General features: G+C 44.6%; 1 pseudogene; it reads left to right on the top strand.

Annotated features, from left to right (window-relative positions):
* The first annotated feature begins 8,821 nt into the window (after nucleotides 1-8,821).
* Nucleotides 8,822-9,508, top strand: LOC114033279 (annotated as a pseudogene).
* The last annotated feature ends 2,880 nt before the right edge of the window (nucleotides 9,509-12,388 follow it).

Here is a 12,388-nt window from a genome sequence, read left to right as displayed (position 1 = left end):
TCAAATTTCTCATCTCTCTAGGAAGTGGGCCTTGGTGACCATGACCGTGTCTACTCCAGCCTGCTGAAGAACAGTGATTTGAAGACCTGTAATACTGGAGACCCTCTTAAAAGAGCAAATGCCATGTGCGAAAAACTGCAGGATTTGCCCCATGGCTCCCTGGAGATGAGCCTGGTCTAGCACCCTCAGCAAGGTCAGCTGGGACTTGTTGGCTATGAAATGTAGAAGCCAAGAATGTTGCAGCTGAATGGGACCTTCCAGGGAGCTCCTTTTGTGCAATTCCATGAGACTTTTATAGGCGAGGACACTGAAGATCCAGGAGAGGAAGGAAGGATTTGCAGTGAATGACAGAATCAGGCATGGACTTCAAGTCTTTGGATTCCACTATGCCAGTTGCTCTTTTTTCATTGTCCTTGAAATATCCAATGTGATAATGGCACCAAGAGCTCACATTTATAGAGCACTTTGAGATTTACAAAGTGATTTCCTCACAAACTTGTGAGGCAGATAGTGTAAAAATTCTTATGACCATTTTACAGATGAAGAAACGGAGTCTGAGAGGTCAAAAAACTTGGCAACATAATGAAGTTAGTAAATAGCCTTTAATTCCAAGACAGATGCTTTTCTCAGAGCTTTGAAATGAGGGGTTCCCTTTCGCCTTCGGGATGGATGAGCTCGAGGAAGAAGTGAATAGCTTTTGCCAAGCTGATAATCACTTGTGTAAGATGCTGTGGAGTTGGTAACGGCTAAGGTTCCTACCAGCTCTGAGATTCTGTGATTTGTCAGAGCCCTAGAGGTTGCAATGGCAGGCAGGGTACTATATGAATGATGCCACATATCTCTGGTTAGTAAGCTCAGTCAGAATGCTACATTAGCCCAATCATTCAGTCCATCAAACTCATAGCCAACAAGCATTTATTAAATGCTGATTAAGGGAAAGGAATTGAGTACTGAGGTTATAGAGGCAATATGAAAAAGTAATGCCCTCAGAGGGCTTACATTTTCCTGATTAAAAGTGAAAGAGTTGGGATCAGGTTCCTTTGGTGGACAATTAATTTCATCTTATTTCATGGATACAGATTGTCACTAGCCCCTGTCACTCATCTTGCCATGAAGAGTATTGGGAAGGATAATGTGGCTGCAAAATAGCTATTGGTAGAATCTTCTCCACATCTCAAAGACCCCACTCTGTAATCATTGATAGCATTGATATTCTTACTGCTGTTTGGTAAAGCTGGGCTACTCAGCCCAGTTGATTAGTTAGAACAGTGTGAATGAGGCGACATACTACCTGTTGATTCCCCAGATATCTCCCCCCCACCTGCCATTGCTCATGCTGGTGAGAGTGAGTGACAAAGTATGGATGGCAATCCGTCATCACCACTTTAAAATACTATCACAAAGCTCATACCCAACTGAGCATCTTTGCCTGGGGAGGAATCCCATTTTGACTCATGTTTTCACCAATCACTTCTGAGTCGTACATTTTCTCCATTTTGAAAATAAAAAGACTAGAGCTGTAGACTAATCAGCTGCATCCTCACCTTTTCCAAACCTGCTCTTCAAGTTTTTCCTTTCCTTTGCAAAGTAGAAAAGACTGACAGAAATGTTCTTTTGGGTTGGGTGAATACAGCCACAGGAAAAGAGTCAAGGGACATGTTGTCATTTAATATGTCCTGTATAGCCACTGGAGGTTACACAGATTGTTGACCTGGGATGGTCAACAGCAACTATTCTAAGTGGTGTTGCTATTGGATAAGAGTAGTCTTGGGCAATGTGGGACCTGATAGAAATCACCCTGCTGAGTTCTGGGTGGGGATTAATCTCCCTCTCTATACCAATCCCCTGCCATCTTTTGGTAGCACCCTGAAGGTAAGACCAAAACAGAGCTGAGTTGAGCTTAGACATGATGATGATGATGATGATGATGATGGTGATGATGATGATGATGAATCTAACTGATATTTTATAAGCTGGTGCTGCTAGCCCCTAGTCTGACCCTTTTCCACAAGAAGGCTCTATGTGTGGGCAATACCATACTTACTCTCTGTGGTGGTTGGGCACTCCACCCCACTAAGGAGAAGGGCTGGAGGAAGTATCAAGACCTCCACTGTTCTCAAAATGTCAACTACTTCTTCTTCTACTCTAACTCTTTCTGGGTAGCTCTGCCATCTCAGTAAACTAAGGGATGTGCTTTGTGGGGTCTTAGCCAATTCTAATAGCTTTAAATCCCTGTCCAAACTCTGCACTAAACTTTTTCTATTTCACTGGGGCCGAGTCATGTGAACTTATCATAAATGAGTGGATCCCCACAGTAACAGCACGCATCACTGTATACGGTGTTTTATTTTTAGCATCAAATCAATACAAGCTAGAAAATGATGCATAATAAACATATCCTGTGTCACTGTGGTGCTGAAGCCTTTCCTAGACCCAGGTTGTACCAGGCAATAGATAGGATTCTCTAAATCCAGGACATCAAGGAAAGACACAAGGTGTCATTATTCCTAGGCTGAGTGTATCATTCCTTTATGGCCCTGCTCACTATCCTTGTAGTTTCCTAGATAAAAGTGCCCTTCTCTGGCCATGACTCCCCAATACATTCCCTCCCTTACTAGAGTATAAGTTTTTCAAGGACAGGAAAGAAGGGAAGGAGGGAGTGGGTTGGTTAGCATGACAAGCTCAACTAATTTTGTTGGCACCAAGGGGACCTAATATATATTAAAATGTACAACTCACAATTTTGAGTACATGTAATTAACCACTAATGCATGGTTCTGCTCTGGGCATGGACATCTCCACGTTGGGAGGTTTTTAAATGTCTCTTCCTCTCCCACCTCTTCCATTTGCAGTCTCATCCTTCCTCCCCTCCTGCCCTGTAATACTCAGTCTCCTGTATCATGACCTTGAAGGTTTACACACTTTGTAAATATGGGATTTCCAGTCAAATAATAGATATTACCTATCTATAAGATGTGAATACTAATCGCTGTTTACCTCACACTTGAAGTTTGCAAAGAATGTTATAAATATTACCTAATTTTTATTCTCACAACATCCCTGAGATGGAGATCCCCATTTTACAGATGAGGAAACTGAGGCAGAGAAAGGATAAATGACTTGCTCAGTGTCACCTAGCTACTAAGTATCTCAGGAAGTATTTGACCCCGTCCTGCACACTCTACTGTGCCACCTAGCTGCAAATGTGTACAAGCCACATGAACAGTGCATGGCACATGGTGGAGAATAAAGACTTGTTTTCTTCTCCCATCCCTTTTGGATCACCTTAAGATGAACGTCTCTAGAGACATGCCTTCTCATCCAATCAATGTGTAATTCTAGATAAATCATACAGAAAGTTCATAGATTGAGCACTGGAAAGAATGTTAGATGTCATCCTGGTCAAATACCTCTCATTTTACAGATGGGGAAACTGAGGGCCCAAAAGGGCATGTGAGATGTAACACAGATGACAAGTTGTGTATTTGAACCCTCTGAGGACCTCTGAGTCTGGAGGCAGACTATGAGCCTGTGAGCATCCCAGTACACCCAGATGGACCTCCTTAACAAGAGCAAGAAAAAGGGAAAACAATAGTTATTAAATCGCAATCATTCGTTGCACACTTATTAAGTACATTATATAATAGGCCCAAAAGGAAAGAGATGCAACTCTTGCATCAGGTCAGTCAGTCCGTCAGTTAACCAGCATAGTCTACAGACAAGGCTAATGCCCTTTAAAAAAGGAGGATTGCCTCTGAAATCCAGACAATGATCTCTGGCATAATGCTTATATCAAGAAGCCCAGCCTAGTGTTCTGAGGGACAGATCTGGGGATCTAAGCTGTGGTTTCCACCTGAATCCTACTGCTTCCCTGTGATGAAAGCATGGAGTAGTCAGTGTACATCTCCCTTTCTCCATATTTCTCTGTCAGTGGCAATGCTGCTCACCAGCCGCAATGAGGCAGTTGAAAAGGCATCTGAGATCCTTGGGGCATGAGTACAAAGCTAATCTTGCCCTCTTCTCTCCTGAATAAAAGCTAATAATTACAATAGCTCACATGTCATGACTTGATCCTTACAATAGACCTGGGTGATAGGGGCTGTTAGTATTCCCATTCTACCAATGGGGAAACTGAAGCAGGGAGAGGTTAAGTGACTCACCCAGAGTCACACAGTTGGTGTCTGAGAGGCTAGATTTCAGCTTAGATTGTCATGATCTTAAGCCCAGCATTCTAGTCACTGAGCCCCAGAGATGCCCAATAGACTGGGCTTTCTGAACCTCAGTTTACCCAAAATGTCACTCGTATCAGTTCAATTACAACTCATTAAATGACTAGCCGGGGGTGGGCCCCCGAACAGTCTGGGAGTTCAAGGCCCCCACTCTTTATCCTCATGGTGCTCTTTGATCACTTGGTACCTCCCAGTTCATAATTTAGATCTGGGCTCCCTTAGCTAGGTCAATGCTGTTTTCTCCTGCATCTCTGAATCCCTTACCCCCTTGAGCTCCCCCTGTCTCCTCCTAGAACTCTGCGTTAACTCCTAAGACCCAGGAATTAGAGAAGGCAATGTGGTCTGGGGGTAGAGGGCTGCCTTTGGGGTCAGAAAGGCCTGGCTTTGAAGCCAGCCGCAGACAAGGCACTCCCTGCCCTCAGCCTCCAGCTTCGATAGAATCCAAGGGGTGACTCCTCTGGCCCTCGCCTCCCATGTGAGGCACTTTGCAAACCTTCATGCTTTCTCTAAGACTATAAGCAATCAATCAATGAGCATTTATGGAAGTGACAGCTGTGTCAGGCCTTGATCTGGGAACTGGGGACATGGACACAAGGGGATACTCTCAAGAGCTTACATGCTACATGTGTGTGTATGTTATGTGTGCACATGTATGAATACATACGGGTGTATGTAGAGGAGGTAAATTGTGCATCTGCATTGGTGCAGGGAGTGTCTTCACTGGGCTCTCCCTACACCATGAGATCACCGCTCTGGACAAAGGAATGTCAGTTTTCATTATTGCAGAGACCAGTGGGAAGGACCTTCATTCTGGATTCATAGGACCTGGGTTCAAATTAGGCTTCTGATACTTAACGTCTGTATGATCTTGGGTGACCTCCTTGGCCCTCTGTTTCTTCTTCCATCCCATAAGGGTTGGGCTAGATGCTGCTGAGTTCCCTGCCTGCTCTAGACCTATAGTCCTATGAGTTTCCCAGCCCCCATCCCTCATCCTAATCCCAAGCAGACAAATACTTAGGGAGAAATTCACCAAGGTATATTCACTGGGTCCACCGCAAGTTGAGGGCCTGCCTCCCCTCAGCCCTCATCACCACAGCCCCCAGTCTCTATCTGTCTTGGATGGACTCGCTCACGTCCCCCTCAATGACCATTTCAGCTCTTCTCTTCCTTTCTCCCATCTTCTGGGCCCTCTGTGAGCCCTGTGTAGGGGATATATTTGGGAGGACAGCCTCCAGAGGCAGAGCAGCGGTCAAAGGCATCTATGGAAGAAGCTCAGGGGCTCACCGAGGACTGAACCTCTCACCCCAGCCTCATTAACCCTACACTCTAAGCAATGGAGGCAGGCTGCTCAAGGCAGGGACTGACTATCACTCAAAGGCCAGGCCAAGGATTTATTGAGCTCCTGGGGATACACAAAAACCTCCTCCCAAGTCCTCCTGTGACTCATGACAGGAGATTTTCCCAGAATAGATTCTGGATGGGCCAAGAATGATATCTTTGAGCCATTCTCATCTTGTGGCCCTGTAGAAAGACTTCTAGATATGGACCTAGGGTCTCTGGGCTCAAATGCTATTGTAGCCACCTGGGGAACATCAGGCACATCACTCACTGCCTCTGGGTCTCAGTTTCTTCAGCTGTGAAATGAAAAATTTGGATTTGATGACCTCTGAGCTTCAATGGAACGCTACCAGTGAGATGGTTCTATGAGATTGTGGTGAATTAATGATGAATGAATTATGTAAAATCTATTCCCTTCCAAGTGGACCCTTTTTGGGGTCTCAATTCTAATCCTCAAATTTTCCATGGATTTATTGAGCAAAATAAACTCCCTTCCATGTGCTTCATTTTCCTTACCATTATCTATTTCCCTGGGACTTTCAAACATGCAATGTTGGCTCTTCCTTATGATTGAGCCATGAGTTGGAGGGTCCTGACTGGCTCTCTATCTTGGGTTCCTCTTTTGCTGGAGGGCAGACCAGTAGGAGGTACTAGGATGTCCCCCAGTTTTTCAGGGCACAGGTATCTAGGAGTCTGCCCTTCAGGGGTGCAGAGGAACAAGCAGGAGTTTGTCTCTTGTTTTCCTAACCTGTCTTTCTTGTTCTGCCTCTCTCTGCTAGGGTTTTGGAAGGCTATGTGGTCTTGTGATCAGTCAGGACTACCGAGCCTAGGACAGGTACCTATTATAACCTATTGCAGTCCTCTTTATAGGAATACTTGTGTGCCTTATAGATTTAGGAGTGCAGCTAAGGTTTCTATTTTCATCACATAGGAATTCATTTTGGCAGGTTGGTATGTTTGTTACTGAGCTGAGAATTTCTCTGTATACTGATGATCCCATTTTAATCGTTATCTGAGGAACAAAATTTTTATAGCTACTTTTAAAGGCTTGGCTTTGATCTCCAGAATCCAGGCACCAAAAATTAATTGTGGGGGGGGGAGTTATATCATATGCAATGCTTGTGAAAGTCTCCCTTCTCTAGGAAGTGTGGTCATTGGGACTTGGAGAGTAGTGAGCTCTCCCCAATTCAATGGTTTCAAAGGGAGAGGAAGAGAGGGGAGGTCACAAGGATTTATTATACACCAGGCACAGTACTAAGTGCTTTGCAAATATTATTTCATTTGATCCCTACAACTACCCTAGGAGGCAGATGCTATTATTATTATTACCCTCATTTTACAGATGAGGAAATTAAGGCAGATAGAGGTTAAAATAACTTGCCTGGGGTTGCACAGCTAATAAATATCCGGGGCTGAATTTGAACTCAGATCTTCCTGACTCTAGATCCAGAGTTCGCCACCTTGTTGTCAAAGAGGCTGAAGGACTGTTTGTCAGAGGCATCATGAAGAGGATTCCATAGGCCCAGGTGGAACTAGATGTCCTTTGCCTTCCCTTCTATCTCTGTGACTGCATCTGTGTTCCAGTAGGTAATTCAGACAATATAGGTCAGAAGGGGTGCTTCATGGCAGTTCTGTGTTGGAATTCCTAAATCTCCTTTGGACATTGGGAAGAGCAGGTGCTTGATAAAAGTGCCTTGGAAAAAGGATGATGAACAGACACACTGGTATGGGGACATGCTAGCGGAAGGCAGGGACGGCCCCGTTTTTATCTTGTATCTGTAGCAGTTAGCACAGTGCGTGACACAGAATAGCCAGCTTTTCTAATAAGAGCATTTACAGAGCACTTTGAGATTTGTGAAGTGTTTTACACAAATGGTATCTCATTTTATCCTCACGACAACTTTCGGATAGATGCCATTATTATACCCATTTTACAGAAGAGGAAACAGGTAGGCAGAAGTTAAGTGACTTGCTCAGGGTCACTCACACACTACTGAAATCAGTTCTATCTGCTCCCTCTAATAGAAGCTTCCTCATGTTTGTTGGTTACGACAACCAAGTGGCACAGTGGATAGAGTGCCAGACTTGGAGTCGGAAAGACCCGAGTTCAAATCCAACCTCAGACACTAGCTGTGTGACCCAAGACAAGTCACTCAACCCTGTTTGCCTCAGTTTCTTCATCTGTAAAATGAACTGGAGGAGGAAATGGCAAATCACTTCAATATCTTTGACAAGAAAACCTTAAATAGGGTCACAAAGAGTCAGACATGACTAAGAGGATGAACTACAGCAATGCTTGTTGGGATTTAAAGAATTTAACCTTCTGTTTTTGTTTTTGTTTTTGTTTTGTTTTGTTTTGTTTTTTGAGAGAGAGAGAGAGGAAGAACCTTCTAACCCAGGCATGCTTACTTACAGGAATCTTTCAAGAATGGCCCTCCCAACATTACACGCCCTCCACTCCCTCCAATTCAAAAGAAAACCAAGAGTCTTTGCTTCAGGCAGAAGCTTTCACAGAGCAGAAGAGTGGCCTCCACACAGCAGGTGAATATTGTGGGGGAGGGCAAGGTGTGATCTGGATGCACTCTGTGGAAAGTCTTTCTGTCCTCGGACGTGTTTTGGGAAAAGAAGATAGAAAGAGAATGTTGCTCAGTTTCTACCCAATGGAAGAAGCTCCGAACATGAAAAGCCCAGCTGCAAATGGAGCTTTTCGATTCCCTGTCAGTCTCACTTGCCATCTCAGAGCTCAGTTTCCCATCCTCACCCTCTCAAAGAAAGGGCCTTACCTCTCTTCTTTCACCCTTTCCCTGAGGTGTGGTGACATCCGTGATCTCTTTAGCCAGGATTAGCTGAGCTCTGCCCTGACCTTTCTCTCTCTGCTGGATATAGGCTAGACAGTAGAGGGGCCAAGGGCCTTTCAAGTGACCCAGTCAGACCTGCAGGGAGAAAATTCTTTACCCTAATTAAAATCAGACAGAGAAGAAACAGGGGGCCTTTCCTTCTCTGGGCAGGCATCAATAGTATCCCGACCTCGGCCGAGGTTTAAGGTTGTGCAACGCAGCAACGAAAAGGTAGAAAGATTCACAGAAGCATCCGGCTAGAAGGCAGTGAAGTGATCCTACAAACCAGGAAATTGAGGCCCAGAGAGATGAATTGGCCACCCTGGTCAGCTGCAAATTATAGACAGTGAGGGACGGGAGCAACATGTAACTAACTATCCCAAATGCTGGAAAATTAGAAAATCTGCCAGTCGGGCCATGCACGCCCTGAGGACCGCGGGCCTGCGCCTCTTACCCCTGCGCACCTGGGCGCACACTTTGGGCGCCTGGGACGATGCTCCAGGCGGGGCTCTCCACACCGGCTCGCGGAGGCCCCAGGGGGCGGTGGAGAAGTCGGAGGTGGAAACAGAAGCAGAGCCAGGGGCTACCCAGAAACCCAGCAGGTTCAGCATTTTTCCTCCAATTCCAGGCCAGGAGAGTTCCTTGACATGGGAAGGCAAGAAATATGAAGAAATCCCAGTAGCTCACATTAAAGCAACCTATAGCAACACACACATCCAGGTGGTCTCTTCCAGGAATGTGCCACTTGCCCAAACTTCTTGTGGCACTGAAGGGTTCAAAAATGCAAAAAAAAGGCCACGGGGATTGCAGCACAAACTGCAGGCGTTGCTGCAGCAGCGAAAGCCACAGCAAAGGGAGTGATCCCTGTCAGAGTGGTGGTGAAAGGCCTGGGACTGGGCGCTTATCTGCAATTGAGGGGTTGACCATGGGGGGCCTGGAGGTCATCTCAATCACAGACAATACCCCCATCCCACATAATGGTTGCCGGTCAAGAAAAGCCCAGAGGCTGTGAAGGAAACAGTGGACTGTCTTGAGACCTAGTTTCAGTTTTCATCTTTAGAATGACTTCAGAACAATGCAGAACTCAATAAAGATGAGTCAGAGACTCAACTGATAAGCAAAAAAAAAAAAATTAGAAAATCTATTTTATTTGCCATTGATAGACATTGTTCTCTCTGATTACGTTTGTCACAACTTTACTTTGTTTTAGGCTAGTAGAATTAGTTCTCTTTCACAAGCCAACTGACCTGAGAAGAGCTGGCACAGAGTATGTCAGTTTGGCTGAAAGCTATAGGAATTTGCTAACAGTGGATGACCAAGAGTTGGCTATTAACTCTGAATAGGCAGGAAGAGATGCATTTTGTCCCTCTTCCTGAAGGGGCCAAACTGATCATTCAGAATTTGAAATTTGGGGCTTTCTTGATCATATCGTATCATATCATATCATAAAATCACATCTGCTTGTCCCCTGAACTCATTCGATTTTCTTTCAGGTGGATGCCATCACACCCTCTGGGACATTGATGGCATGCCAAAGCCATGTCATCCTGATGGTTTGCTCGAAATGTTGGCCATGAAGCACATGAGAATTTGTCTTCAGAGAATGCATTGGTGGTGTCACTAAAAGCTGGCACCAAACCTCATCTAAACACTCTCAGATAAGGAGCATCCACTCAGCTAAGTTACGTGATTACTTGACACGGATCAGCACAGTCTATGAAGGATCAGAATTCTAGGTGACCCAAAACACAATGAGAGATAATGATGGATATGGGTTGGTTGTGACACATTACTAACATAACATTAATTAGAAAAGTGTCCTAAAAACAGTCTCCAAAACGCTAATGGGTCAGCAGGATCAGTGATGCAAGCATTGATAAAGATATTGATAAAGATCTATTTATATTGTCTATTTGTTTCCATCTACTGATAAAGATCATGTCACTTACTGCCTTCTCATCCAGTGATGATGATGATGATGACGATTAGAAAACAGCTACTATTTATATAGTGCTTTGAGGTGTGCAAAGCCTTTTACAACTGGTGTCTCATTTTGGTCTCAAAACAACCCTGGGAAGTAGGTGTCATTATTATTCCCATTTTACAGTCAAGGAAGCTGAGGCAGACAGAAGTTCAATAATTTGCCCAGGGTCATAGAGCTGTAAATGTCTGAGGCTGGATTTGAATTTGGGTGTCCTTGACTCTCTGTCCAGCTCTTAAACCATACCACCTAGCTATCTTCAATGGTGCTTTGTTTAAGCGAGAAGGTGAGGCAGCTCCATCCCCCAGGAAAGCACCAAGATCACCCTTGACAAGTTAGTAGACAAGAGATAGGTGCCCCTGCATGGTTTAATCACTTCCAAGTTTGAAGGGAGTTGAGTGGCAGATAATTGGCAGGTGAAAGCCAAGCCCCTCCCCCACCAGTGGTCCCAGGTCCTGGGGCGTGTACTCTGTCTGGGTGGTCACCAAGCATCAGGCTCAGATTAGAAAAAAGTAACAGGTGTATGTCAAACCTCCCGTGCTTATTCTCTGTGCAGTACTTAAAATAATTGCTTTTAAAACCTGTGGAGGTTTAATTTTCCATGATAACTCATTGGTAGAAGAGGAAAGAAAGTTCATATATGCAGGAGCAATCCCAGTTTTCTTCCCCACAATGAAGTGATTAGAGCAGAGCTCCTCATCTCTCTGCAAGGAGAAAAGAGACCAGCAACTATGATTGTTTGATGGAAAAACAAAGTGTCTTACAGTGAATTTCTCCTACTGGTACCTGACACACGTGCACACATGTGAGCACACACAGATATGCTTCCACATAAACACACTCAGGCATATATACACAAATGAACAAACCCCAGTACACAAAATGCACATACATAGATACACAAACTTCTGCACAAATGCCAACATACATTCACTCAGGTGTACACACACACACAGACACAACAGCACTCACACTCACATAAGCACACATACACACATAACATTTTTACTTGTGTGTCATTTAATGTAGTTATTAAGACAAGTCATTTTGTAGTCAGGAAAAAGAAAGAGTTCTTGGGATTTATTTCCTGGACTGACCCTTTCTCTTCTCTTGATCTCAAAGGAAAGTGGGAACCAACCTGAGTCTTTTCTGGTTTTTCTTCCAGCCAAGTGATTAGCTTGGAGACAGTGACATGGTTTACCTCAGTCATAGGGAGTGATTGGACTGTGCCACATTGACTCTACCATATAACTCTGGGAAACCTGGTCATTTTAGAAGCTAGAAGAGGAAACAACACCAACTTGTCATCTAGAAGCTCTGTCATCAGAACCTAAACTTAACAAGAATAATTTCATCTCCTGAGACTCATCACCAGAATCACTCTAATGGGAGAAACCAAGAGTCTCCCAATCTGCTGGTGTGAGTTCTGTGCTCTGGGCCACTTTCAAGGGGACGTGTACTCTAGCTCAATGCTGAAGGACTTGGCCTTTGAAATGATGTAGTACCCTTTGTGGGAAGAGGTACTCCCCACCCACCCTGGCCTGGCATAAGGAAAGGGAGAGTCCTGGCGCCAGCTAAGAAAAGAACTCCAATCTCTCCATGGGAAGTCACACCCTGCCATGATGAAATGCTCCTGATCCCCCCTGAGATCTCCATATGCCAAATGAAATGCTAGCTTTCTTCAACACAGGATTATACTAAATGCATAATTATTGGAAGAATGATTGCCATATGGACATTTCAAGCAGGAAGCTAAAGATGAAGACTATTGTTCTACTCTCCTTTGGAGGTCTCTCTCTTTCTCCACTAAAGTCTTGCTCTAATATCTCCTAGCAGTAAGGAGGTGACACCAGCCTTCACTGTCAGCTGGCAAGTCCTGGAAGGTCTGATGAAAATGAAAAGACTTTTGAATCTAGGCCCTAAGAAAAACAGGGTCATTCAAAGAATGGCTTGGAGAGATTGGGGGAGGCCTTTCACCACTAAGGCTGGCCATAGGGTGATGG

Source organism: Vombatus ursinus, unplaced genomic scaffold (assembly GCF_900497805.2).
Source record: "Vombatus ursinus unplaced genomic scaffold, bare-nosed wombat genome assembly UNPS02006874.1, whole genome shotgun sequence".
Classification (NCBI taxonomy): Eukaryota; Metazoa; Chordata; class Mammalia; order Diprotodontia; family Vombatidae; genus Vombatus; species Vombatus ursinus.
The sequence above is the reverse complement of the archived record's forward strand: the minus strand, read 5'-3'. Positions and strand labels throughout refer to the sequence as shown.